The sequence below is a fragment of the Candoia aspera genome, chromosome 1 (genome assembly GCF_035149785.1).
Source record: "Candoia aspera isolate rCanAsp1 chromosome 1, rCanAsp1.hap2, whole genome shotgun sequence".
Taxonomy (NCBI): domain Eukaryota; kingdom Metazoa; phylum Chordata; class Lepidosauria; order Squamata; family Boidae; genus Candoia; species Candoia aspera.
In genome coordinates this window covers 133,659,752-133,686,425 of record NC_086153.1, presented here as the reverse complement: position 1 = coordinate 133,686,425, position 26,674 = coordinate 133,659,752, and the positions used below count along the sequence as shown (strand labels likewise).

The following is a 26,674-nucleotide window of genomic DNA, read 5'->3' as shown; positions in this document are numbered from 1 at the left end:
CACAAGCATCTGCATTTATTATTCATTTAACAATAAATATTTTTAAATGGAATAAATATTGTTAAACCACCCAGAGTCCCATGGAATAAATATTGTTAAACCACCCAGAGTCCCTCCTTGGGGGGGAGATGGGCGGTGATAAAAATTTGACAAATAAATAAATATGATTATATTTAATTTCTTATAAAACCAAAGACAAAATTCTTTAACACTGAATAGGTGTTGTAAATCAAAATAAAGTGTGATCCTTACCATGTTAATTCACAGGTAAATCCCCTTTGAGTGTACTTGGGTTAAAAGAAAAGTAAGTGTGCTTAGGCCAGCAGCTTCGGTGTCTTGCGACTTCCCCATTTAGCACAGAAAGCGCATTGGTCATGACTATATCAGAAGACAAATCGGGGATGTGCTCATATCTCTCATTTTTTAAACATGCATAATATTTACAGAGTATATAGGGAATGGTAATCAAAACATTAAACTGACCTAGACCGAACATCTTTTTTTTCATAACTGTATTTTGTAAAAAGGCAATATTAATATTATATTTGTGGAACACTGGAATCAGCTTGTGGTAACAAATTGCCAAAATGTTCAAGCATAAGACTGACTAATTAAAATGCAGCTGGACTTCTGGTAGCTTTTTTGCTTGTTAAAACAAAACAAAACAAAATCAAATCCTAACTAAACACATTTCAAGAATATAAAAGCCGGTATCATCATCTGGTTGATCCAGTGTACAAGCCATGCAAAATATGTGTATGCATCAATGTACATGCTTGATCTAGATGTGTTACGCATATTTTGTTAGCGTGAGCAAAACCTGTCACTCCATTTCCCTTGCCTCCCCTGAAAGCGGTCAGATATTCCAGTCAGTCTTCAGAACTCAAGAGCTTTACACCAGATGATACACTCTACCTGGCCACTACCAGTGATGTTGTCATCTTCTTCTCCATAGCCGAGAACAGGGTTTCTCAATCTTGGAAGCTTGAAGATGTGTGGACTTCAACTCCCAGAATTCCCCATGGCCTAGAAACTTTCTTTTGGGACATGGGGGGATGGTGGAAGCAGTAGTAGAAATTCCCAGGGCTCCAATGAAGCAGACCTTCCCACCAGAGCTTGGGACCAGTAGTAGAATCTCTGGTCAAAAATAACGGTATCAGGGGAACAGTGTCTGGGTTATTTTTCCCCCAGATGTAAGGGTTGGGAGATGGGAGTCTGGAGAAGGGAAGTAGTGGTAGTTTGCAAAATTCAGATAAGCCCTGCTGGTGAGCAGATAAGCAGAGGTAATTGTTTAGATGAGTGTTCCTGCTTGAATGTTTGCAATGCCTATAAAGTTGCTGCCATTGGCTCGGCCAAGCCAATTGGACAAAGGACAGCTGAACACATTTTATCCTACCCTATTTCCCTAAGCTGCCTCTTTATCCAATGCTGTACCAGAAGTGGGGGCTATCATTCTCCCAACCACAGGAAGAAGCAGTATTTCTGCTAAACACTGTTTCTACTGAAGTCTTTCTGCTCTTGATCCCACCCACAAACGTCCCCCCTACTTTTTTTTTTATTAAAAGTTGGTCATCCTCTTAAGTTTCAGTAGAAATTATAGTAACTCAGTTGGGAACAGGCCATTGTCTTTTAATGGTAGATTTTCTTCTGGCATCTGGGTGGGTTTTATGGGTTTGTTTGTTGTATTATTGTTTTTATGGGATGCCACCCAGCATCATTGTAGTGTTTACCATTATAAATTACTAAAATAAAATAAATACACAAGAGGCTATATGTTAGTATCTAATTTACTAAGTTTGTGGTGATAGAGGTTTTCTTCTGTCCTCCTAAAGATACACTGAATTGTAAACTTTGGATGGCTCGAAATAATAGAGAATCCCACTAATGATCATAGTAAATTAACAGTTCTTGGATACTTTTTGGAAACCAAAGACTTCTTGCAGTACTTTCATTCTGTTCAAAAAGCAGGCTCCTCAGTATGTTCTTTTTCTTTTTCATCTCTCTACCTGCTCCACGTTAGAATAGTCTTAATTCCAGAAAGAGTATTCTGTCATATGTATAGTCAGCATGATGGATGTTTCTGTGTAGAAAAATCAAAGGCTTGATGATACTCTTCCATTGTGGCAGTGCAGAGATCATACTCAGAAGATCTTTGGTGTCAATGAGAAAGAGAAAAGGATGCTTTTAGGATAATTGCACATGGGTGTTTGAGTGTCTCTGCACCTCTGGAAGTCTTCATTTTTGGGATACTATGTGATGACTGATCAGGGAAGGGATTATCCTTTGGTATCACCCCTTTGCTGAGTCTATGCATTTAGTAGCATAAACCCAGATCAGGTGCTAATACTGCATGAAACATCATTAGGTCTTGCTGGGTGGCCTTTGTGGAAGCTGCTGTACAGCTGCAGGGGAGTTCAGGCAAAATCAGTGGTTCTCAAAGGAACCATGCTGCTCCGAGAGGAATTGAGACAGCTGTGCCAAAGAATTGCCTTTGAGGGTTTTTTTTCCTACACCTTCGTTTCTTTGCTGTATGTATGTATGTATGTATGTATGTATGTATGTATGCATGCATGCATGCATGCATGTATCTATCATCTATCTATCTATCTATCTATCTTTCTGTCTCCCATTAATAATATCCTCTGGTGGACTAAATTGTCAATAAAAATATTAAATGCAACAATCTTTTAGAAAGGGAGGGGACATGGCACCGTGGGAAAGCATACATTCATTAGTTCCATTTTCAAAACCTGTTTTCTGTTGAAGGATGTCAAATATCAAAGCTGAAGTCCTGCTGCAACTGAAAATTAAAGTAGAAACTATTGGGGAAGATGGACTAATAGTCTGAATGTCAACTTTATTTTTTTGAGAGTGATTTTTTTTCTGTCTTTTCCCCCCTACCTTTTTGTTTTAAAACTAAATTACTCTGAGGAACCAGTTTGCAAATTGTGACATTTTGTGGGGTTCTTCTCTTAATATTTTAGCATCTGCATTGATACTCTGTTTTAGTTCAATATACCTTCATTTCTGAAATTTGTTTAGAAATCTTTTTGTCTTCTTTTGTGCTCTGTTACTTTTATGAAACTGCATACAACCTAATAAAATTTAAGAAAAAATAATTTCCATGGGGTTTTTAAGGGCCACGTTAGGTAGTGCTGGGTCTATCTGAGCTGCCAGCAACTGGGCCCCTCAGTGAACCATGCAATCAATTCCCCCACCCCTGCCCCAACTGGTTTTATTGGATTTTTCCCCCTCAAAATTTGGCACTCTATTTGTGCCCTACAAGATGACTAATTTTCCTGCATATGAAAAAAAAATCACATCTGATTATGTTTGGCCACTTTAAAAACAAGATTTTACTGGTAAAGTTCTTGTTAGTAATTTGAGTATCTTCATTCAAAGCAGATGCTTCTTTCAGGAGATTCTGTGACATCAGAATGATCATGTTTCTCACTGATCATTCACTGATGGCAGAAATGACATCTAAGATAAAGATGTGAATGTTAGGTATTTGCCTGTCTTTTTCCATTTTTTTCTGCCTTTTGGCAGCTCCTTATAGCTATTACTGTCTCTTTTTTTGCCATTTAATCTTGCAATCCTTTCCATTTGTACAAAACTTCTATGTAGCCACTACAATCAAATATCAAGAACAAAAAAACATTTATTTTTTTAAATAAGGAAGAAGGAATCAGCTATTTCTGCCTTGGCTAGATAAATTTAACAGAAACTATCTAAATCCCTGAAAATAAGTTGTTTGATGAGTCCATCATGGAAAAGAGCATCCATCTCATATCTTGCTTTCTAATTATATCTTGCTTTCATTAATTATATTTAGTGATTCCAGGATTTTGCTTTGACAGTGATGTTCACCTCACATTTGATCTATTTGCTAGGGTCTAAAGACTTTCACGAGATAAACCCGGGAGCTTCAATAATCCAGCAAAATATTGAATTACCCCAGCCTTTCAGCTGTAAGTCACCATTCTCAATCACAATTTTTTCTCCATTTCATCATCATTTTGCAATAAAACAAGAGGAAAAAGACTGCAGTTTGAGAAACAGAAGCCCGCAAAATTGATTTTTTATGTATTCTGAAGCAATGTCTTCACTAGTTTGACTACTGAAGGAGAAGGGGAATCAAAACTTAGAATGAAATTTTCCCAGATATATGTCTGCTGTATCAATAGTAAGAGGCAATTCAAAATCCTCATTATTTTTCATTGATGCAGAAGATATTGAAATCACACATACATCAAGAATGGATTTTGTGTACTGAAGTATACCCCGTGAATGGCAAGATGCAATTTTGAAAGCGCTGCCAATGTTTCAGGAGTGCCAGCCATCAAACATTCTTCAGCAGTGCTGAAGCTTTCTGTAGCCTGTCTTTGGGACTGTGAAGGAACAAGGGAAATGTCTACGACTAGGACATTGTGTCAAAGAATTATTTTAAATTATGATGTCATGTTTGTCTAGTTGTTTTCCCATTAAATAGAGGCTTTTGTTTAATTATTTCTAGATTTACCCCACTCTAAACTCTGTGATATAGGATAGATCAGACGAAGTTAATAAATCAATACAGAACTTTTGCTTCTAGGATAAAAGTCCATTACATGAATAAGTAAGTCTGTTGCAGGTCTGTCTTTGGAAAAAAATATTTATAGAATTTTATCTTACTTTTTTCTTCTGCTTCCTTGGTAGTATTCTGCAACAATTGGATACTTCAAATGCAGTACTGTGTATAACCTCTGAAGGGCAAAGGCAAGCAAAATTGTGGTGGTAGAGGAGACCCTAAAAATGTGCTGAAGAAGACATCTCATTTCTTTCTTACTATATATACCCCATAGCTATGACTTTTCTTTTGACCTCTTCATCTTGTTTTATCGTATGTCAGCTTTGGATAGCAAATGGACAGAACCAAGAGCATGGCAGTATTCACTTGGTGCTTGCTAAAACGATTAACATGAATTTTAACTAAGAACAGAGAATAGGTACCCCCAAAATATGTCATGAGAAAGCAAGGTTTTTGAAAAAAAATGCTGAAGCTCACAAAGCACAGTTTTAAAGTTCAGACTGAAGTAGAATGTGTTCTTGGCAAGGAATGATTGTCTCAAGAGTTATGATCAGAGTTGCAATGTTCAGCCATAATCTGTAACTCCCATATAAGGAACTAGGGTTCCATGCATGTGTTGCAATCCTGTGTTGGCTGAGGTTATCTTTCTTAGGTAATAAGCAAAGTATAGAGCGATTAAATAAATAAAATGAACATTTTGTGAAGGGAAATTGGGAATTTTCTCTAACAAAGGTCTAATTCAGACAGTGGAATTATTTCCCCCTCTCTCCCTAGACATGGCTGGCAGCAGCAGCAACAATAACAATCTGATAGCATGAGAAAAAGGTAATCAGCTTTGATCTTGGAGAGAGTGCCTCCTAAGAGGAATCCAGCTGTTCACTACTGAAGAATGGACAGACGCTTAAAACACCGCAAAGAAGTCATTGGATGACATTAATTGTGCATTCAATGCAGCAGACTTACATTTTATTAAAATACAAATAATCATTTTAGCTAGTATGGTAGTTCATTCAAACACTGTGGACATGGAGCCATAGAATCCTGGAATTGAAAGGGCCATTTAGGCCATCAGTCAAATCCATCGTCTCACTCACTGCAGGCATCTAAATTAAACCATCTCTTAAAAAAACAACAAAAAACCCTCTATATAGCCTCTACTTGATGATACCCAGTGATAGGAGCCTTCACCTCCCTGGGTGATCATTCCCATTACCAAATTTGGCTTATTGCTTTGAGGCCTTTTTCTAACATTCAACTGGAATTTGCCTTCTTGGAAGTTAAGACAATATTCCATGACTTGCTTTGGGGGATGATAGAGTATACAGGAGATCATGGCTTTCTTCCATGAGACATTCCTTCAGCAACTTAAAGAGTGCTATCACATCCCTCTTTGGTCATCTTTTCTCAAGGCTAAATATGCCTAGTTCCATCAGATGTTCAGCCTATTGAACATCCACATTGCTTTTCTTTGCATCTATTCCAGTTTGTCTGAATCATTTTTAAATTGTGATAGTTGGAATTGGGCAGCCTAGCCATCTAGAGAAGCAGTCTCATCAGTCCAAAGTAGAGTGGAACTATTACTTCCTGTCATGTGGATACCACCTTTGCTGTTGTTGTTTATTCGTTTAGTCGCTTCCGACTCTTCGTGACTTCATGGACCAGCCCACGCCAGAGCTTCCTGTCAGTCGTCAACACCCCCAGCTCCCCCAGGGACGAGTCCATCACCTCTAGAATATCATCCTTGGTCGGCGCCTCTTTCTTTTGCCCTCCACTCTCCCTAGCATCAGCATCTTCTCCAGGGTGTCCTGTCTTCTCATTATGTGGCCAAAGTATTTCAGTTTTGCCTTGAATATCATTCCCTCAAGTGAGTAGTCTGGCTTTATTTCCTGGAGGATGGACTGGTTTGATCTTCTTGCAGTCCAAGGCACTCTCAGAATTTTCCTCCAACACCACAGTTCAAAAGCATTGATCTTCCTTCTCTCAGCCTTCCTTATGGTCCAGCTCTTGCAGCCATATGTTACTATGGGGAACACCATTGCTTTAACTATGCGGAGCTTTGTTGTCAGTGTGATGTCTCTGCTCTTAACTATTTTATCGAGATTTGTCATTGCTCTTCTCCCAAGGATTAAGCGTCTTCTGATTTCCTGACTGCAGTCAGCATCTGCAGTAATCTTCACACCTAGAAATACAAAGTCTTTCACTGCTTCTACATTTTCTCCCTCTATTTGCCAGTTATCAATCAAGCTGGTTGCCATAATCTTGGTTTTTTTGAGGTTTAGCTGCAAGCCAGCTTTTGCACTTTCTTCTTTCACCTTCATCATAAGGCTCCTCAGTTCCTCTTCGCTTTCAGCCATCCAAGTGGTATCATCTGCATATCTGAGATTGTTAATGTTTCTTCCAGCGATTTTAACTCCAGCCTTGGATTCCTCAAGCCCAGCATGTTGCATGATGTGTTCTGCGTACAAGTTGAATAGGTAGGGTGAGAGTATACAGCCCTGCCGTACTCCTTTCCCAATCTTAAACCAGTCTGTTGTTCCGTGGTCTGTTCTTACTGTTGCTACTTGGTCATTATACAGATTCCTCAGGACGCATACAAGATGACTTGGTATCTCCATACCGCTAAGAACTTGCCACAATTTGTTATGGTCCACACAGTCAAAGGCTTTAGAATAAATAAAACAGAAATAGATGCTTTTCTGAAACTCCCTGGCTTTTTCCATTATCCAGCGGATATTGGCAATTTGGTCCCAAGTTCCTCTGCCTTTTCTAAACCCAGCTTGTACATCTGGCAATTCTCGCTCCATGAATTGCTGAAGTCTACCTTGCAGGATCTTGAGCATTACCTTACTGGCATGTGAAATGAGTGCCACTGTTCGATAGTTTGAGCATTCTTTAGTATTTCCCTTTTTTGGTATGGGGATATAAGTTGATTTTTCCCAGTCTGATGGCCATTCTTGTGTTTTCCAAATTTGCTGGCATATAGCATGCATTACCTTGACAGCATCATCTTGCAAGATTTTGAACAGTTCAGCTGGGATGCCGTCGTCTCCTGCTGCCTTGTTATTAGCAATGCTTCTTAAGGTCCATTCAACCTCACTCTTCAGGATGTCTGGCTCTAGCTCACTGACCACACTGTCAAAGCTATCCCCGATATTGTTATCCTTCCTATACAGGTCTTCTGTATATTCTTGCCACCTTTTCTTGATCTCTTCTTCTTCTGTTAGGTCCTTGCCATCTTTGTTTTTGATCATACCCATTTTTGCCTGGAATTTACCTCCAATGTTTCTAATTTTCGGGAAGAGGTCTCTTGTCCTTCCTATTCTATTGTCTTCTTCCACTTCCACGCATTGCTTGTTTAAAAGTAATTTCTTATCTCTTCTGTCTAACCTCTGGAATTTTGCATTTAATTGGGCTTATCTCTCCCTATCACTGTTGCCTTTTGCTTTCCTTCTTTCTTGGGCTACTTCTAGTGTCTCAGCAGACAGCCATTTTGCCTTCTTGGTTTTCTCTTTCTTTGGGATGTATTTTGTTGCCGCCTCCTGAACAATGTTGCAAACTTCTGTCCAGAAGTCCAGTCCCTTAAATCGATTTAAGTCCAGTCCCTTAAATCTATTCTTCACCTCCACTGCATATTCCTTAGGAATATTAGTGAGCTCATATCTAGCTGATCTGTGGGTCTTCCCTAATCTGTTTAGTCTGATCCTAAATTGTGCAAGAAGTTCATGATCGGAACTACAGTCAGCTCCAGGTCTTGTTTTTACAGACTGTATAGATGTCCGCCACCTTTGGCTGCAAAGGATGTAGTCAATCTGATTTCGGTGTTGTCCATCTGGGGAAGTCCATGTATAAAGCCGTCTCTTCGGTTGTTGGAAGAGAGTGTTTGTTATGTAGAGTGAGTTGTCTTGGCAAAATTCTATCAGCCTATGTCCTGCTTCATTTTGTTCTCCCAGGCCATGCTTACCTGTAATTCCAGGTGTCATTTGACTGCCCACCTTAGCATTCCAGTTTCCCGTGATGAAAATAACATCTCTTTTAGGTGTGTTGTCCAGTAGGTGCTGCAGATCCTCATAGAACTGCTCTACTTCAGCTTCTCAGCATCTGTGGTTGGGGCGTATATTTGGATCACTGTGATGTTAGATGGATTGCCCTGAATTCGAATTGAGATCATTCTATCGTTTTTGGGATTGTATCCAAGCACTGCTTTAGCCACTTGACTATTAATTATGAAGGCTACTCCATTTCTTCTGTGGTCCTCTTGTCCACAGTAGTAGATCTGGTGGTCATTTGATGTGAAGTGGCCCATTCCAGTCCATTTCAGTTCGCTGACGCCCAAAATGTCTATCTTTAATCTTGACATCTCACCAATAACCACATCCAATTTGCCTTGGCTCATAGATCTTACATTCCAGATTCCAATGGTGTGTTGATCCTTAGAACATCAGATTCGCCGTTCACCACCAGCACCGTCGGCTGCTAGCCGTCCTTTCGGCTTTGAGCTAGCTGCGTCATCACGTCTGGGGCTAGTTGAACTCATCCTCTGTTCCTCCCCAGTAGCATTTTGACCATCTTCTGACCTGGGGGTCTCATCGTCCGATGGTATATCGACATATCTCTGGTTGTACTGATCCATTTAGTTTTCACGGCAAGAATACTGGGGTGGGTTGCCATTCCCTTCCCCAGGGATCGCATTTAGTCTGACCTCTCTGTCATGACCTTCCCGTCTTGGGTGGCCCTTCACGGTTTAGCTCATGGCATCATTGAGGTGCTCAAGCTCCAGCACCATGAGAAGGTAACGATCCTTTGCTGAAGACCACCCCTGTTAATACAGCCTAAAACTAGACAGGCTTTTTTTTTTTCCAGCCACATCATGCTGATGGCTTATATTCATCTTGTGAACTGGTTATGTGATTGCATGGTAGGGCACCCATTGGACTATCCTTCAGAAATTTCTTCTGCATGCCTGGAACAAGTAGAAATCTCTCAGTTCAATAGTTGAGATAATAATCACTAACTTAAGGAAGTATTTCAGATTTGTGAATACATTATATGTATTTTATATTTACCTGTAAGAACCACTTTTCAACATCTTTCAGCATGACTTTCCTTTCTACTTAAAGAGAGAGACTGAGAGAGAGACAAGCCTAGGTTAGATTGAGAGAGACCAGATCAATTATCAATGGCTCCTGTTAAATTCTCTAAGACTTTTCAATCTGGGCCACAACTGATGAGTAAAGAGGATTTCATTCCATCCCTAACTCAGGGATGATTAAGGTAGGAAGGGGGCAGGTTTATTCCCCTCTCTTGGTATTCCTGCACTATATTCGAAAACAGCTATCATATATTCCTTTGGATAAGAGATAAGACAATATATGTCAGCCCTTCAAGGTAGACCAGACTAAGAAACCAATGTCATGTAAGTCAGTACTACTTTTATTGTAACAGCAATAACTAACTAACTAACTAACTAACTAACTAACTAACAAACTAACAGAATCTTGCAAGTCTGAACATACTTCCCCTTCCTCCCTCCGTCATGAACTATGGGGGCTTCTGTCTGAGACATTTTCTCAAGTTACTTTCTTGGTCTGAGCTCAGGCCCCTCTTATCTGACTCCTGTCCTTCAAGGCCATTCTCTTGTTCCTCTACAATATAATGCCTCCTGTTTCTAATACTGAGTAACTAGGAAGCATTTTTAAAAAAAGCTCATTCTGTTTCCCTCCCTGCTCCTATGCTGTGCTTCCATACATCAGAGACAGCTATGCCAAAATGTAATACAGCCAATGAGAAAGATACCTCATTGGGTGTATTAGGCCCTGAACAGAAATGGCAACAAACAGTATGGTAGGGTCACTTGTTCTTTCTCTGTAAAAGTGAGGAGAGCCCCTTTTGGCATGCGAAGAAGTAGCTATGCTTTTTCTTTACTGGTTTATTGAGGGTGTCTGGAGATAACATTCATAAGAGACTTGAGGTTGGTAAAGAGAGGGGATGCTGCTTTGGTCAAGAAGATCAGTATCGTTACAGATTTGGGGATAAGGGGGCAGAAGACTTGTATTCACACCTTGCTTCCTCCTATCCAGATTACCTTATGCCATCTGATATCATCTAGTTTTGTTGATAAATTATGGAGCCACTTACCTTGCGAAGTTAGAAGCATTGGTTTTTATGGTTTATAATGACAGTTTAGAGATCTTCAGTATCACCTGCAGATGAATTATTGTGAGTGACTGCTCTATATTCAAAAATCCCCTTTTTATGTCTCTGTTTAAGTTAATCCATCACCTTAACAGTCACTGGACACAGAGATTTTTGAAGTATATTGTCAAATTTTCTTGGAGACTAACCTCTTGGGATCTTGGGCACAGAGTATTAGCTTTAAATCATTCTCTGAGGCAAAAGGTATGTGTTCTCTTTTTACTAAAACATAGTCTTACTGCAAGTTAAAATAGGCAAAACCACATAAAAAGACTACAAAGTTATTTTACCATGGTGCAGCATTCAAATGTGGTAGTCTGTTATTTATAGTCAGATACCAGCTGTCAAGAAACAATGCACATATCAGAAAAGAGCACAATATGAAAAGTAAAAATTAAAAAAGGAAGAATGAAAAATTAAAAATCATAACAATGCGGATAAACTGATTATTAATAATTGAAAAGCCCAAACCATTAATGCCTGGCAATTGTGCAAAACATAGCTAACTTTCTAGAAAGTTCTGGGAGACATTCACCAACAGGAGTAGACTTTGTCCTTGACTCACATTGGTATACCTGTGCCAGTAAGCTATTTGCTTAACAGATATAACTGAACCATACCAAAAAGGAGGCTGAGTTGTCCATTTCAATGTGCTAAAGTAGCTTCAGCATGTGTTCTCCTTTTCCTAATCTCATGTTTATTTAATAGGTCATAAATATGACAGATATTTATGAGTGAATAAGCTGAGATTACCCTACATTCTCTCAACAATCATAAAATATTATTGTATTGAACATCCTTATCAATATGTGTATTCCTGCAAGAAAACATGTAAAATGATACTCATGATATTTGGGATATCTATGCAGTGTTTTCTTTAACTTTTACTTCAGTTTCTGGAGGTCTGCTTATTCAAGAATCAAATAAGGAATGTAAGACTTTAACACCAGTCATTTTATGGTTCCTCCTACTTCTGGGTAGTTTCATTAATACAGAGTCTCTAGATAGAAAGATGCTAATGGAAGGAAGGTAGAAAAATACTGTATCCTGATGCAAGACTGCTTATTACCTTGCCCACTGGAAGAAATTGAGTTAATCGTGCGTGTGTGGTTACTGCCCGTATTATTTGGCTTACAGCATGGACCTAATAATTTTCTTTGGTATCCAGCTTCCATGTATAGACATCTGGGGCACAGTAAGAGGGGAGCGCATGTCAAAACACATTTGATGATATCAGGACCCACGCTATATGGCTTATGTATTTGAGTCTGACAGCAAGATATAAGTATGAAAGACCAGTGTTTGTGTCATGATTTCATGATTTGCATGTTGTGATTTTTTCATTACTGGATGCCTTTATATGCAGGTCTCCCAGTAAATGCAATGAGGAAAATACTCATTTTCTACTCGTTGACCAGTCACTAGCAACTTTCAGAAGACTTGCCAAGTTCTGCTCTATTCCAGAGTAGTCTTGGTACAGCTTTGCTCACCAACTATATTTTTATATGTTGGATTTGTGTTACAGAAATGTCCTTTCATTTCAATTCTGCCTCTTTCTTGTCCCTCTTTTATTTCTTTTCCCTCTTTCTTATAATTGTGATTATTTGTCATACGAAATACAGAGCTAGTCATTGACCGGAAATCAAATGTGCATTACGTAGGGTCAGAGTGAGGGTAAGAAATGTAGAATGCTTTCTATAACATTAGCTGTTCACTCCTTCTTCCCAGAATTCTTTTTGTTTCTTTGGCCTGTGACCAAATGCTTTTTCTTGGAGATTTTCTGTATTCGATTCACTAATACTCTCATCCAAATTAAATGGTGTCCTTGGTCCTTTCCTCTGTCATGTTATGCTTGCTCTTTTGGGGATGTAAATAATATTGCTTGCTTTTAGGCCAATTGGATGCAGATGGAAATAATTTTATTCTGTCATAAATTTCATTCAAGCATTGCATTAAAGACCCAAATTGGAAAGAATTATTTGGAATGCTAACTGAACGAATGCTAATATAATTTTAATTATTAAATATTAGGAAGTATAAAAGCTTCCTAATATTCCAAAAAAACCCCAGTAACAAACATATTGTAGCATAAGATTTTATGGAACAGCGTCCTCAGTTGCCTGAAGTTAACCTCAACTGATAGATGTATTGAGAAAATGAAACTGAATCTGAAAACCTATGAAATGCAACAGGTATGGTTTGAAGAAGCAAATACCTACAATCTATACTATATTGTGGAAAAAATGCATACCAATAACTTGCTCTTCTCTCTCTCCATTGTTTGAATTAGAATCTAAACACTTTTTAAAATATTTCAAACAGTAATCCAACAAACATATACCAGATGTCTACTAATGAGTTACTTAATTGCAGCTGTTCACATTCAGCTGCTTTATTTTGAAACATGACAGTAAAAAAGATAAGGAATATGAAGTTATGGGGAGGGTGAAAGCATTTATAGAATTTGGATCTGCATCCTATTAACATAGAGTAAAGCACCCACCTATCAGTAAGAATGCCAAAAGTTTGGAGTAGGGAAATCTGAGAAGTGCTTTCTTTCAGGTAATAACAGTCAGTGGGTTTTGATACATTCCTGATGGTATCACCTCATCTACTTATCTCATTTACTCCAAAAATTCCTAGGACTCATACCACTGTACATAACTTTGGAAAGACAGTTTGTTTGCAAACAGATTAGAGTAGATCAGATCATCCTTTCATTTCCTAGAATGTGGTGATCAGCAGAAATACTTGCCTTTATGCTGACAAGTTAAAACAATATAAAGGAAATATCCAAATGGAGACTGTATGAGATAAATGAAATGCAGCAAATGATAGAACACAGAATGTAGAAATGCAGTTACTTTATAACATCAGATAACATCTAAAATGACAATGTAATCTGATTTCAATGTGTGGCCAAATTCCAGAACCAGGAGGAACTATCCTGGGATAGGTACATAAGTAAGGAAGATTGAAAAGTAGCAAGTTTAAGAGATCCACAGTAAGTATTTGCAGAGCAGTTGCACTAGTATTACACACTTGACAGCAGACCTTTTCCAGAATCCTTACTGCCTTGGAAAATGCCATTTTCCATATAGCTAGGCCATTTAATGTTTCTCAGAGTGGAATGTAGCTGCATTTGTGTATTTTGCACACAAATTGATGAGAGATAATAGCTTCTTTTCTTGCCCAGAGCATTTTATGAACTATTTTTAAGCTTCTTTCCTATTTAAAAATACTATTTCAAGACCATGTTTTTGGTATTTCAGACTTATTTTTATTTTAACTCTTTTGAAGAATTCTTGAGTGCTAAACTATCCCCTTTCCTACCTTTCTTACACCTAACTGGTATCCATTACAATCAGGGTGGAAAGTTTAATTTTTTTTTCAATTTATATAGCTGCCAATCTCAAATATATGACTCTGGGCAGCTAACAACAATTAAAAACAATATAAAAACCCAAAACAATATCAAAAATAGGTATAAAAACAATATAGAACAATATAAAAACCATATTAAAAAGTTACACTGTTTGCAAAGGACCAGCCCTGGATACTATTTGAATGGGGGAACTGCCTGGAAATTCCAGGACTGTTGACTGGGAGCTCAAAAAACATTTCAGAAGACAATATCAAATTACTTCCATAATATTCCCAAGATAATTCTACAGGTGCAGTCACTAAGAGTCAAGTATTGTGTGTATGGTGTTTCATGAGATGTTATTCTCATTGCAAACATAGTATTATGTTGAAATATATAAGCTGAGCCTTAGAGGGGATTTTGAACCTTTGCCCAGTCTTAGATCAATATTAGTCTGTACTGGTTACCATTTTTCTGATTGTCAGAATTAATTTTCCTTGCTTGATTTCGAATTAACACCTGTTCACCAGGATTCAACAACTTTTGCTAGATCAGAAATAAGGCATTCCAGAGCTCTTACAGCTCTTACAAAGCAGGTAAATAATAAATCCACTTTCCAATTACTACATTTTAATTCACGATTGTCAAACACCTCCCTCACACAACCCCAAATTCCACACAGACCTTCTCTGGACATCTCATTACCTGTCTTCTCTGGCAAGAAGCCTTTTTTCCCTCTTATTTGTCCATGTGTCAAATTGCTCACCTCCAAGTGCTGCAACTTCACGTGATCAATATGCTTATTCAGTTATCATGGACTAAAAGGAAAACTCAGCTATGGGTAAAATCTCCTTTTACTGGTGAGCAGTAAGAATGAGATCCCTGAACCTGCAAGAAGGATTGCTTCACTCCAATTTCTACATTCTTTTCTGCATACTGGCTTAAAAAACAAATCACATAAATAGATTCTGAAGTTCAAAATGGATTACAAAATGTTTATATAATCTATAAATTAGATTTTGCTTCCTTCTGTCAGTGCACTTATGCATATCCTTGCTGGAAGGATGCAGGCCACAATCAGTTAGCTTGCAAGGTAGCCTTTCAATTAGAGATGCTAACTTGCATTAAATTGCATGAGAGGGTTAGGGTAAAACTGGGCATTGGTAATGCTTGTGGCATACAGGTTGGACTGTTCCAAACTTGGTTGGCAATTTTGCCTTTACTCTTAGCAGAGAATGTTGCATGTGGAATGCGTATGACCAAGGTTGGTAACTATTCCCCCTCCCCTCCCCACCCCCAAAGAAGCATTATGTGAAGGCCTTGGCTGGTCAAAGCCACAACTGGTGGTAAGGGTCAATATTCCTGGGTCCACCTGGTAACAGCTATGGTGTATAGAAGATTTCAGCTTGGGAAATAAGAGCATGAATTAGCAAATAGCTGTTTCTGGGCTATTTCTGTGGTTAAAATTTTAATTGTTTTAAATTGTATATTGCATTGTGTAAGCTGCCCAGAGTCTTTTTGGAGTGAGGTGGCTATAACAAATCTAGATGATGATGGTGATGGTGATGGTGATGATGATGCATATTTCAGGTGAAATTGAAATGGATGAAAATGCAATAGCAAATCCTATGAACAAGTATAAGCCTGCAGGAGGAGACAGTATAACTGGAGAAATGTTAAAACGTGAATGTTGTTATGTGCTGATGGAATAGCTGTGTTACTGTAATGTATGTGTGAAGACTGCATCTGTGCCTGATGATTGGAATATTGCAATACTTTTCTTTTATACAAAGGGGACAGTAATAAATGTGAATACAAAAACTGCTGGAGAATTGAATTGTTAGGTGTTTCTAGAAAGCATCTGGCAGAATTCTGATGGAAAGCATACCAACTATGTGAACAAGCAAAATTGGGAAGTCAGAGATTTTTTAAGGCCAGGCAGTGGCTGCACAGACCAGAGGTTGGTTCTTTAGCATATCATTTAGAAATGCATGAGCATGAGAAAATAAATGTATTATATGTGTTGATTTAGAGAAAGTATTAAACTAGGATATGGGCTTGAATTATGGAATGGATTGCAAGAAAATGGAGTTGAATGTTGGATACAGAATGTACTAAGAGCAGTATATAATGGAAGAAAATAACATGAGAAAATAAAAACTGAAACATTAGTGAATGTTTCGAAAGTAAGCAGAGAATACAATAAAGATAAGTTATGGCCCTTTGGTTGCTTAATGTATTAATGGATAAATGTACAAAAAATGCTTGGAGTGACATTAGAAATGAATTTATTGGAGACATGAATGTGAATGTACTTTTGTACGTAGGCAACGTTATGTTGTTGGCTGGGAACCTGTATAATTTATAGCAAATATTATATAGATTATATGATGCAGCAAGGTATATGGATACGGAAATTAATGTATCAAAGGCCAAATAATGTGTGTTTGATGGAGAAAATGGACCGAAGTATTGCAAGTTGTACATATATTGTGAAAAACTAGACTAAAAGATGAATTTGTTTACCATGGTAGAATGTTTAGTAAAGATAGGAAAACTGAAATGTTTTCATTTCTGAAAACTGAAATGTTTTCAGATATGCAAATTGTGAGAGTGCAGTTTTTTGCCTTTCCCTCACCAAGGTCATTGGCCGCCTGTTAGTGTCTCCCACCAGGAGTGCCCATCATATGGCATGAAGACAAGCACCTTTCTGCAAGGGGGGAGCTGGACCTAAATAGGGACTTAAAAGACTTAGCAGAGGAGGAAGCGAAGAAGAAGCTGCTAGTTGTGAGAGTATTAATATTTGGGGTTGACTAAACAAAAATGAAAGAAAGTAGTCCAAGAAGACCATAGAAAGAAAGCATGTCAGTGGTCAGAAGGTCTGAGGAAAAAGACCAAGTATGAGCTATGGAATGGAGATTGATGTGAGTATATGAAGGCATGGTAGGTGTGTGGAAGCTTCAGTCAGCAATCCAGCAGATCAAATACCTTAAAAGTTCCAGAAAAATCTCACCTGGAAGAGAGAAATGCTGCAAGGGAGTGGGGGGTTATCATTTTCTCAACTTCCATTGTGTAAAGTCTTCCAGGAGCAGTGACAAGTGCTGGGGCCAGAGAAGTATGAGCTCTGTGGAATCTGCAAGGAGCTGGGACAAGAAGAAGACAGCTGGCAAGGGAGATTCCTGCATTCATGTAGAGAAGAGTTCCCACTGGAGTGAAGGCTGAGAGGCCAGAATGGCGACTGCTGTTCTTTGTGAGAACCAAACTTGGACCCAGATGCTTGAAGGATGAAGCTGGGAAAAAAGGGAGGAGAAATGAGAGAGAAAGAAGAGATATAGTAAAAGTAACAGTAATCTAAGAGTTAACTTGTAATGTTAATAGAAGAGTTTAAAACATGTTAACAGAAATCATCAGGGAGGAAAGGGGCCGCGGTGGCTCAGTGGTTAAGACGCTGAGTCAGAGGACCATTAAGGTTGGCAGCTCGGCAGTTCAAAACCCGAGAGTGCGAGCCGCGTGACGGAGTGAGCTCCCGTCAATTTGTCCCTGCTCCTGCTAACCTAGCAGTTCGAAAGCATGCAAATGCAAGTAGATAAATAGGTACCACTTTGGTGGGAAAATAACAGGGACATGAAAGGAGCCGCCTCCGGCGTCCCCCAGGCAATGGTGATGTCACTGGCAAATCCTTTCAATACAGAAGCGCCTTGGTAGGTGCTTCTGACATGAACAAAAAAAAAATCAGGGTGGAGTGGGAACAGAAGGCGTGAAGTGGAGAGCTTAGTTTTGGGTAGATAAAACCATAATTAAGTACAGAGAAAGTTTCAAGGTAAAAACTGAAGTCTTTTAAGAGCAATTAAGTTAAAATAACATAGAAAGGAACAAAACCTTAGTGATATAGAGGCATAAGATTAAAAAGGAAATAGGAAGCCCTAGTCTTGAGTATGTAAACATCTGCTATACTTTGTATAATTTTGGACAATAAAGTCTTCTTTCTGACTGGTTTCTATCATCCCTTATGAAAAAGAACCTATAGTACAAATGCTGGAGAAAAGAGACACTCTGGTGAGGAATGAATGTCTGTTGAAAGAACTGAAAATGGCTATCTATAAGAGCATGTTTCTGCCCACTTTCTGATGTATTAGTGAGAGTGGAGTATGACTGGAGAAACATGAAAGTAAGTTAAATTCAGTGAGAATTGGGTGTTTAATGGTAAAATAAGAGGTAAGATCGTTAAAGAATGACTGAATGTAGATTGAATACAACAGTGAGTCACCAGCAGCAATAGATTGAAGTTATTAGAGATAACTAGAGAGAATGAATGAATGAAAGAATGAATGAATGAATGAATGAATGAATGAGGATCAAATCACAAAACAAATACATGAAAGATGAGTGAATAGGTCAAAGAAAAAACTGAGAATATTATAGTTGGATGTAGTTTATGAGATCCTCAAACAGAGAGAGATACAAATTGGTTACAGAAGTCACAACTGAGTCCAATATTAGTCATTATCTGTAGGATCTCCTCACAAAGCACTCTGTTTGCTACTACATTTCACAAACCTCACATGCATATTCTGCCTGACCTGATGGTTATAGATAAGAGGGTTGGCTCACATGGGAAAGTTCAAGGTTCAGATTCCCTTTTAGCCTCAAAAATATTAGTTGACACTCAACTAATTATATCTCAAAATAATTTGTCTCATTGATTATTATCATAAAATGAGAACATTCTCTTGAATTTATTCTCTTGAATTGAGGACATTCTTTTGAGCTTCATAAAGGAATTGTAGGAAACAGATAGAAAAAAATAATGTAATGGTGTCCTTTGAGGTGAAAGGTCCCCTGTGCAAGCACCGAGTCATGTCTGACCCTTTGGGGGGATGCTGCTTTTGTGATGTTTTCTGGCAGACTGTAGTGGGGTGGTTTGCTGTTGCCTTCCCCAGCCGTCACCTTCCCCAGCAAGCTGGGTACTCATTTTACCGACCTTGGAAGGTTGGAGGGCTGAGTCGACCTGAGCCGGCTACCCGAGAGAGAATCCAGCTTCCGCTGGGATTGAACTCGGGTCATGGGGAGAGTTTCGGTTGCAATACTGCCGCCTACCACTCTGCACCACACGAGGCTTCCTAATGGTGTCTTTTGCTGAGAGGTAAATGCTCATTTTAAAAACAGAGTATTACATATCTTAACATGCAAGTAAATTGTGCAAGTGAAAATGTGTGACTATGACAAGATCCAAAGAATTGATCATCAATACCCCCTTTCTGAGATACTGTTGTAATTCCCTTGCTTGTGCTAGTCTTAGTGTACAATTATGTGGTCCCACACCATGATGTGTCTTGCACTGACAGATTCAGAAAGGTGCCATTACTGCGATCTTTATGTTGACATAAGCTGCTCATCAGTTCATTGAAACTGCAGTATTGCATAGCCAAACTACCAACTCCTGTTTTATGTCTAATGTGAGAAAAGGAAATCACATTGAGCTTTGTCTGATTACTGTGTGAAATGCCATTTCTTGGAGCAGTTACTGTTTTGTGGATATACAGTACTTCATGTGGGACAACCATCTACTTATTAAGAAGGCCAATCTTCAAGGTGGGCTAGTAAAAGGAGGACATATGGCTGGAGATTATGCTTGCCAGGATTCAGATAGAAAGCATTAGAAGATGTCGACATAATGATTGCATCAGGCTGTGCCAGTCTGCCCCCATTCACTACCTGCCTGCCTCTGTGATTCACGTATGCTACTTACTATTTTTTTAAGTCAAGCTTTCCCTCCTTTTATACATCATATCTGCAATCTTTGATCTGGTTTGAAATTATTTCTCTTCATCAGTAGAATCTATGCCAGCATTAAATTTTTTTTGCCTGTGGCGAATTGACCAGCTTTTAATGTTTTTACCATTAGTGTAAGATTAGCACTGTTAATTCTTGGTAAGTGTTTATTTCCAGGAAACCTTTGTTACCTGAGAAGGCTTGAAAGAAGTTTTTAACAAGTATTTGTGTTTATCCAGAATAATTATATATAGGTTGCTTGTGAAGAGAATTGACTGCAACTTTTCTTGAATGCTAGTGTTGGTCCTTCAAGAATATTCAAAAATAATTGGAGAAAGTAGATGGGTTGGGTGGGCTGGCAGAGGGATCAGGTTAATTCCTACCTTAATTCCTCACTGAAGCTTCTTTCCTTGGCCAGAAGTCAATGGAGTGATTAAAATCACTTGGTTATCCCAAGCAGCTTTCATCCACTTAATTTCATGAATATGGAAGGAAGGAAAGAATGACAAACGGGTAGTGCTTCTGAAGACAAGCAGTGTCTGGGAAGAAAGTTTTCACTTTACATATCTTCTATGGGCTTGACCCATCTAGGCAGGACTGAGCTTTCGAAGAAAGAACAAGATAAACATGTAGCAAATCAAACAAGGGATGGTACAGAGGGAAAGAGCTATCATTTGCACAAAAATTGTGAAATGCGAATAAAATTCTAGGTCTCCTCACTTTTTCCTTACAAAAAAAAACAACAACTTTCCAACATCAGAATTCTTGGGAGAGCAGAATTCCATGCTGCAGCCTGTCTGCTGTATGCACTGCCTTTGTACAAAGCAGGTTGCTACTACAGTATATAAAGATAAATAATCCGTAGCCTGAAACAGAAGAGCCGATGCAAACCATTTTTTATATGTCGAAGGGGCAACAGCAGCGCACAAATATGCTATATAATAAGTTAAAGAAATGATAGAAGGCAAAGTGGTCTCACAAATTATTTCCTTTCATCCTCCCTCTCTCTGTTGCAGGTGGAGACAGGTGAAAGCATCACATTTTTGTGGAGCCTGTATCCCCAGAAGGGCCCTTGACAATCGCAGGGCCAGTCTGGACTGATAACAGCATGCAGCTTTATTTATTTATTTATTTTCCCATGAAACTGCCAACAATGGAAAATGTTTATTTGTGTGCAAATGGCTATTTCAATTGCGGCGTATGTCACCTTATGCATGTGCTTTCACATGCTCATTAATGCTAATTGAAAAGCTGCCACTAGTTCCATTGATCATTTGAGTCAACATTTTTCCGTGTCAGTTACCAGTTTAATAGCCCTGATCCCATTTCATCTTCCAGTAGTGAATCGTTTATTTTCATTCAGTATGCATATATTTTTGAAATATTAACTTTCCCTGCATGGAAGGAGAATGGGAGGAATGGATTTAAATTTTCTGTATAACGCTTCCAGTGCCTTCGCCCAGCCTAGGTCCTGTTTTGACCTGCAATACCTATCATTTCTGACCATGGGCAATGCTGGCATGAAAAGCATTAGAAGGAACCCAGACTGGGGAAAGTTGGTCTATGAAGTACCATGTTGTGAACCAGGGAAAGAAGGATTCTCAAAGACTGCAAATGTTTTTCATCTTTTATGTACAGACTAGCATATTTGTATATATCATAGTCTGTTTCTGGGACATATTTATTGTTTCCTTTCAGACATAAATAATAAGGCTTAGCATTTATGTATGCCATACTGTATTCAAAATGCCCCTTGTAGATTCTAATTTTTATAACAACCCTTAAGCTAGTTCATTATTCCCCTCCCCCTGCCCCTCCCACTCCTCCTCCTCCTTTGTATTGCTGATGTAATGCTGTTTCTGGAGAGAGACAGTGCTTGTTGAAAGCCATCTATAGGCATTATGTCATGGGCAAGATGCAATCTGCAGAGATTGATTCATAGTTTGGTCTCTTAGCTGCTACTTTGCACCAGATATCACAAAAAATAAGGTTCAACCTGCTGAGTGGTGCCACAAAAGAGAGAGTTTGACATATGGCACTTATATTTTTTTGTCATGTGCCAAGAGTCCCAAATGTCCTTTCTAGCTCTGTGTGTACAACTTACTATATTATAAGCTGGATGTCTGTATTGTATTTATTTTGTAGCATTGTGCATTGGAAGGATTTGGGTTGTTTATGGAAATGCAGTAGACCTTGTCATTTATAGAAATGCTTACCTTCTAAACATATTGAGGGGCAACATTTCCTGGAAAGAAAGAAAGAGGGAATCTTGAACTTCTTTTAAGCACTGAATAGAACACAGACAAAAGATGCATGTTCATTAAAGCCAACCTAAGTATGATAATGGTCAATTTGGATTATTTTACCTTCTCTATAAAAGGAAACTGATGCAGGGACTTAATTATGTTAAAATTGTGGTTGCTGCAATGCTAATATTTTGTCCTGTAATTGAAAGTCACTACTGTGCAAAAAAATGTGTTGTGTCCTTGTTTGTCTATAACCTTGTCAATATTTGTAAGCAAGAAAGATCTTTATATAGGTAGCATTAACTATGGGGCCAGGAAGAACATATATGGAAAAAAAGTCTGACAAATGAATAGATTGTTGGGAAAATTCTAGCCACAACTTTAGTTGAAGTTTACATGGGATTTGGGGCAACATAGGTTCCAGATTCATACTCCCCGTTTTGGCCATCCTGTCCAAATAGCCTATCCCAGTCCACTTGCTGGGAATTCTCCAGGAGTGGCAGGAGGCTAGCTGTCACTGTGGGCCAGTGACGTCTTATAACCTACTTCCATAGCAAAATCTAGTCTACTAGCCTCAAGGTGGTCTGGAGCTTTGCAACCTCATCCCCTCATCCCCTCTTCCCCCTCCACACCCTTTGTTTATGTCTCATAATGGCAGTCCCAAACCCTGGATCCCCTGGCCCAATGCCACAAACACCACCACAATGTTGTGATGTTTTATTGATATAATTTACAAAATTGCACATGCCCTAATAATAGGCCCAAAGGGGGCAGGTGGGCTCATTGCCCATATAGATTCAGGGTGGCCTGCAATGTAGCCTAAAAGTTTTGGGTCCAGACATTCTAGTTTTGCTTTCTTTGGAAGCCAGCTGACAAACTGAACGGACACTGTTTGCTCTGTCTTCCACCATGCTGACCTAATTTTCTGGATGGCCAGTATGCTAATGAGAAAAAAAAAGTCACCGTCACTTCAAGGCCTGCCCAACCCTTGTTAGTCATCTGGGATGTTCTTGGTTCAGGGAAATAGAACTACAGTAGATGGAAGTATCACACACTTTTTTCTGTTTTCATATCTGGAAGAGATCACAACACTATTTGGGACAGGAATTTGCTCTCTGACTTTCACTGCTGAGATCCTGTTTTCACAGTGCATTAGCATCATGGTGCTTTTACATTTCTACAGTAGAAGAGTAATACCAGAAGCCTAAACCATGTTGGAGTTTTGCAGCCTTGACCTGCATTGTCTCTAGTTCCAGGCGGTCAATGCTAGAATGGAACAGTTACAGCAGAGACTCTCACCCGTTAGCCAAGCTGCTTTCATTCTGGCACTGCCTCTTCTCAAACCAGTTTGAGGGAGTAGCAAGCTAAGTAAAGTAGCACCAAGCAAAGGCCATAGGCATTCTCTTTTCAGAATTATGCCTCTCCAGTAAGCAGTCAGCTAGCCATCAAAAATCAGTGGCCTGGAATGAGTAGAGGAGCTAGGGCTCAGAACAAACAGGTAGGTTAGATCTTCAGGTATTATCCATGTAACTGAGCCAATATGTGTTGTAGGCGTGCTGAAGACCGTTTCAAACCATTCCACCTGTGGAGGCAGTGGGATTATGTGCATAGACCCACTTCTAATCCTAGCATGTTCAAGATACGAATCAAACTTTTAGCTGTATAAAGCAACATGAATTTTAGAAATTAGAGGAATATTCAGTGCATCTCCTCATATTGTTCCTCCACTTTTGTAACAATTTCAACCACAATATGGGGAAATGCATTTGATATTGCTCTAATTTCAGTGATATATGAAGTTCTAGCAGCTTAATGAAAATGAGTATTTGACTTAGCAGAACTTTTCCAAGTAACAAGCATTTTAGATTTCCAAGAACACCCTATTTGGAAGAAAAAATGACAGGCCTCACTGGTGCTTTTTCTTTCTTTGTTTGACAACCTATCATATTTTTCCCAGATGCCTCTGAAGATCAGGACATACTTGAAAACTTGTATAGTGATTACCAGTTCAACGGATCATTGTAGAGTTCTGCAAAGTTTTGATTGTCTCCTAAAAAAAATTGCACCAACTATTGTGGTCCCCAATATAACACAGTGTAGATACCACATTAATAAAATGAGGGATGATTGGCAACAAAGTGCAGCATTAGGAAAGGTCATTGTTAGATATAAGAGCATGTAAAGAGCAGCCAGATGGAATGCAGCTGTAATGAATGACATTTGCAAATGTGATGACTGCCGATAGTAACAATTAATATGAAAAAAAATATTCTCAACATTATAAAATGTTGTGATTGAGTGAACCACAGACCCCTTTTAGAGATTAATCATGGGGTATAGTGGAAATATGACTGAGAATTCACTATGGTAGTAATAAGAACTGAAATTGTACTGAGAAATAGATTACAAGACCAACATTATAAAAGGACTGAGTATGAAATGCCATATGTATACAGAAAGAGGAAAAGCAACAAATGGATGAACTTGCAGATGGGAAACCATAGATCAGCCATCCAGATTTCCGGGCATTAAATTTTAAAAAAATCATTTGGAAAGAAGATGTAGGAATGCAAATAAGGAGAACTACCTAAACAGGCCAAAATAAAAGCTTTGTTCAGTGAAATAAAGTTGCTGTGAGAAGTGCCTACACTGAAGAGAAGACAGCATCAATTAACGAAGTGGGATATTTATAGAATATATTCTATTAAAAACTCTCAAGGATTAAAAGTAACTGGTTTGTGTGTCTGCATGCACACGCGCGCACACACACACACACACACACACATGTACAAAATTCAAAACAATAGTAACCTGAAAAAAACTATTCAGTTTATAGATACTTTCAAGACATTTATATGGGCTAATAAAAATTGGTAGAAGTATGTGGGCCTGGAAAAATGAAAAAGGGATGAAAAAGTTACATGCATTTCCAGTATAAATATAGGTGGCCTTTTAATGTCTATTATCTACAGCAGCCTTTCAAAGCAAATATTTGTAGCTCAGGTTGAACTGTGGAGTCTTTGGTGCTCTCTGAACCTTGTTGGTTTCTTGCAGACGTTTCATTGCCAGACTAGGCAACATCTTCAGTGCAAAGAGGAAGTGGGCCTTGCTCTCAGTTTATATACCGTGGCTTGCCCTGCTTGTGTTGGTCGGGGTGTTGTTCTCTCCCTGGGAGTTCTTTGATTGGGCTGTTGTTTGCTGTTTGGTTGATTGCTTGAGTTGATAGTTAGGGTATTCTGTCGCAGGCATTAATGCAGAAAGAACAGCTGTTCTTTGGTCCAAGTTTGCCTACCTGCAGCTTTCTCCCATTTGTGTGCTTTCAGAAAGCTGAAAGGCTGATTTACCAGAAAATACTAGGAACAATGTACAATATTTAGAAAGCAAAGAAGAAACAAAAGGAATGTTGTTCATCACACTGTAAACACAATTGCAGCACCAGCCATTACTTCTCCAAATAAAAGTGACATCAGTACTTGTAGAAAAGAAAATCTGTTGAGAAATTGAGAAGAAGAAAATGAAACTCTGGTGTAAAGGCAGAATGATAGTGAGATGTTACATTTGAGAGAAGGTATCTGAGGTGCTTTTGGCTATAAAGCAGAATTATAAAAATAGCAAGGAAATGCTAGGAGATATCAAAGATTCGTGTGTACCCATGCATTTTAAAAAAGTCAGAAAAGAAGCAAGCTCCCACATAATCATGGCTGGTCTCAAAAAGCTAAGCAGGTTTGTTGTTGGATGTCAGACAGCCAAGGAGTCCCAGGGCAATAGTTTAGACTGAGAAGTAGGAAGGATACACTGGAAGAAGATCGTGTCAAACCACTTCCTCATTGTTGGTAGGAACGTTTCATGGGCACGTCTGAGTGAAAGGAGCTGAGTTCAACTCCAATGAGACTCAACTTTAGTCTAAAACAATTCAAAAGGAAAATGGACTTATTATGGAGGAAACAATAATAACAGTTTATAGATCCATATTCATCAAAACAGAAACAATGAAGTGTAGAAGAGAGAAGCGACATCTCTTTACATGTCAAAATGCCAGAATCCTTCTGAGTCCAGTTGTGATCTTTTAATATTGCTCTGCCAAACCTTTCAATTATGAAAGCAGTGGTGATATTTTTTGCAGTGCTGTACACTGTCATGGGGCTTCCTAATGCATTTGGATTGGCTTATTTTTAAAAAGTCATCCAAATTCTCAAATTTCTTCATAAATGGGACCAAAAGAGCTTGAGATTTAAAAACAAAAAACTGTAGGAGAAAGCAAATTGACAGATGCATCTGTTGTATTGCCAGCTTAGTGGCACACCTAAGAGTCTTGCAAAAATTATCAGCTAATTGCCTGCCTGCCTTTTTCACAGCAGCTCTTAGATAATTTTTGAGAGTATAGTATTATTAATAAAGTAAAGGTAAAGGTTCCCCTTCACAGTCATGTCCGACTCTAGGGGGCGGTGCTCATCTCCATTTCATGGCTGGAGAGCCAGTGTTCTCCGAAGAAGCATCCACAGTCATGTGGCTGGCACAACAACCATGGAA

The 26,674-nt window shown here is 38.7% G+C and overlaps 1 long non-coding RNA gene across 1 annotated transcript; it reads right to left on the bottom strand.

Moving 5' to 3' along the window:
* Positions 1–2,731: 2,731 nt before the first annotated feature.
* Positions 2,732–20,701, bottom strand: LOC134488794 (uncharacterized). The gene is made up of 3 exons (XR_010067051.1): positions 20,646–20,701; positions 4,675–4,743; positions 2,732–3,483 (listed from the first exon to the last, which is right to left on the bottom strand). It is a non-coding gene; the product is annotated as an uncharacterized LOC134488794 (long non-coding RNA).
* Between the last annotated feature and the right edge of the window lie 5,973 nt (positions 20,702–26,674).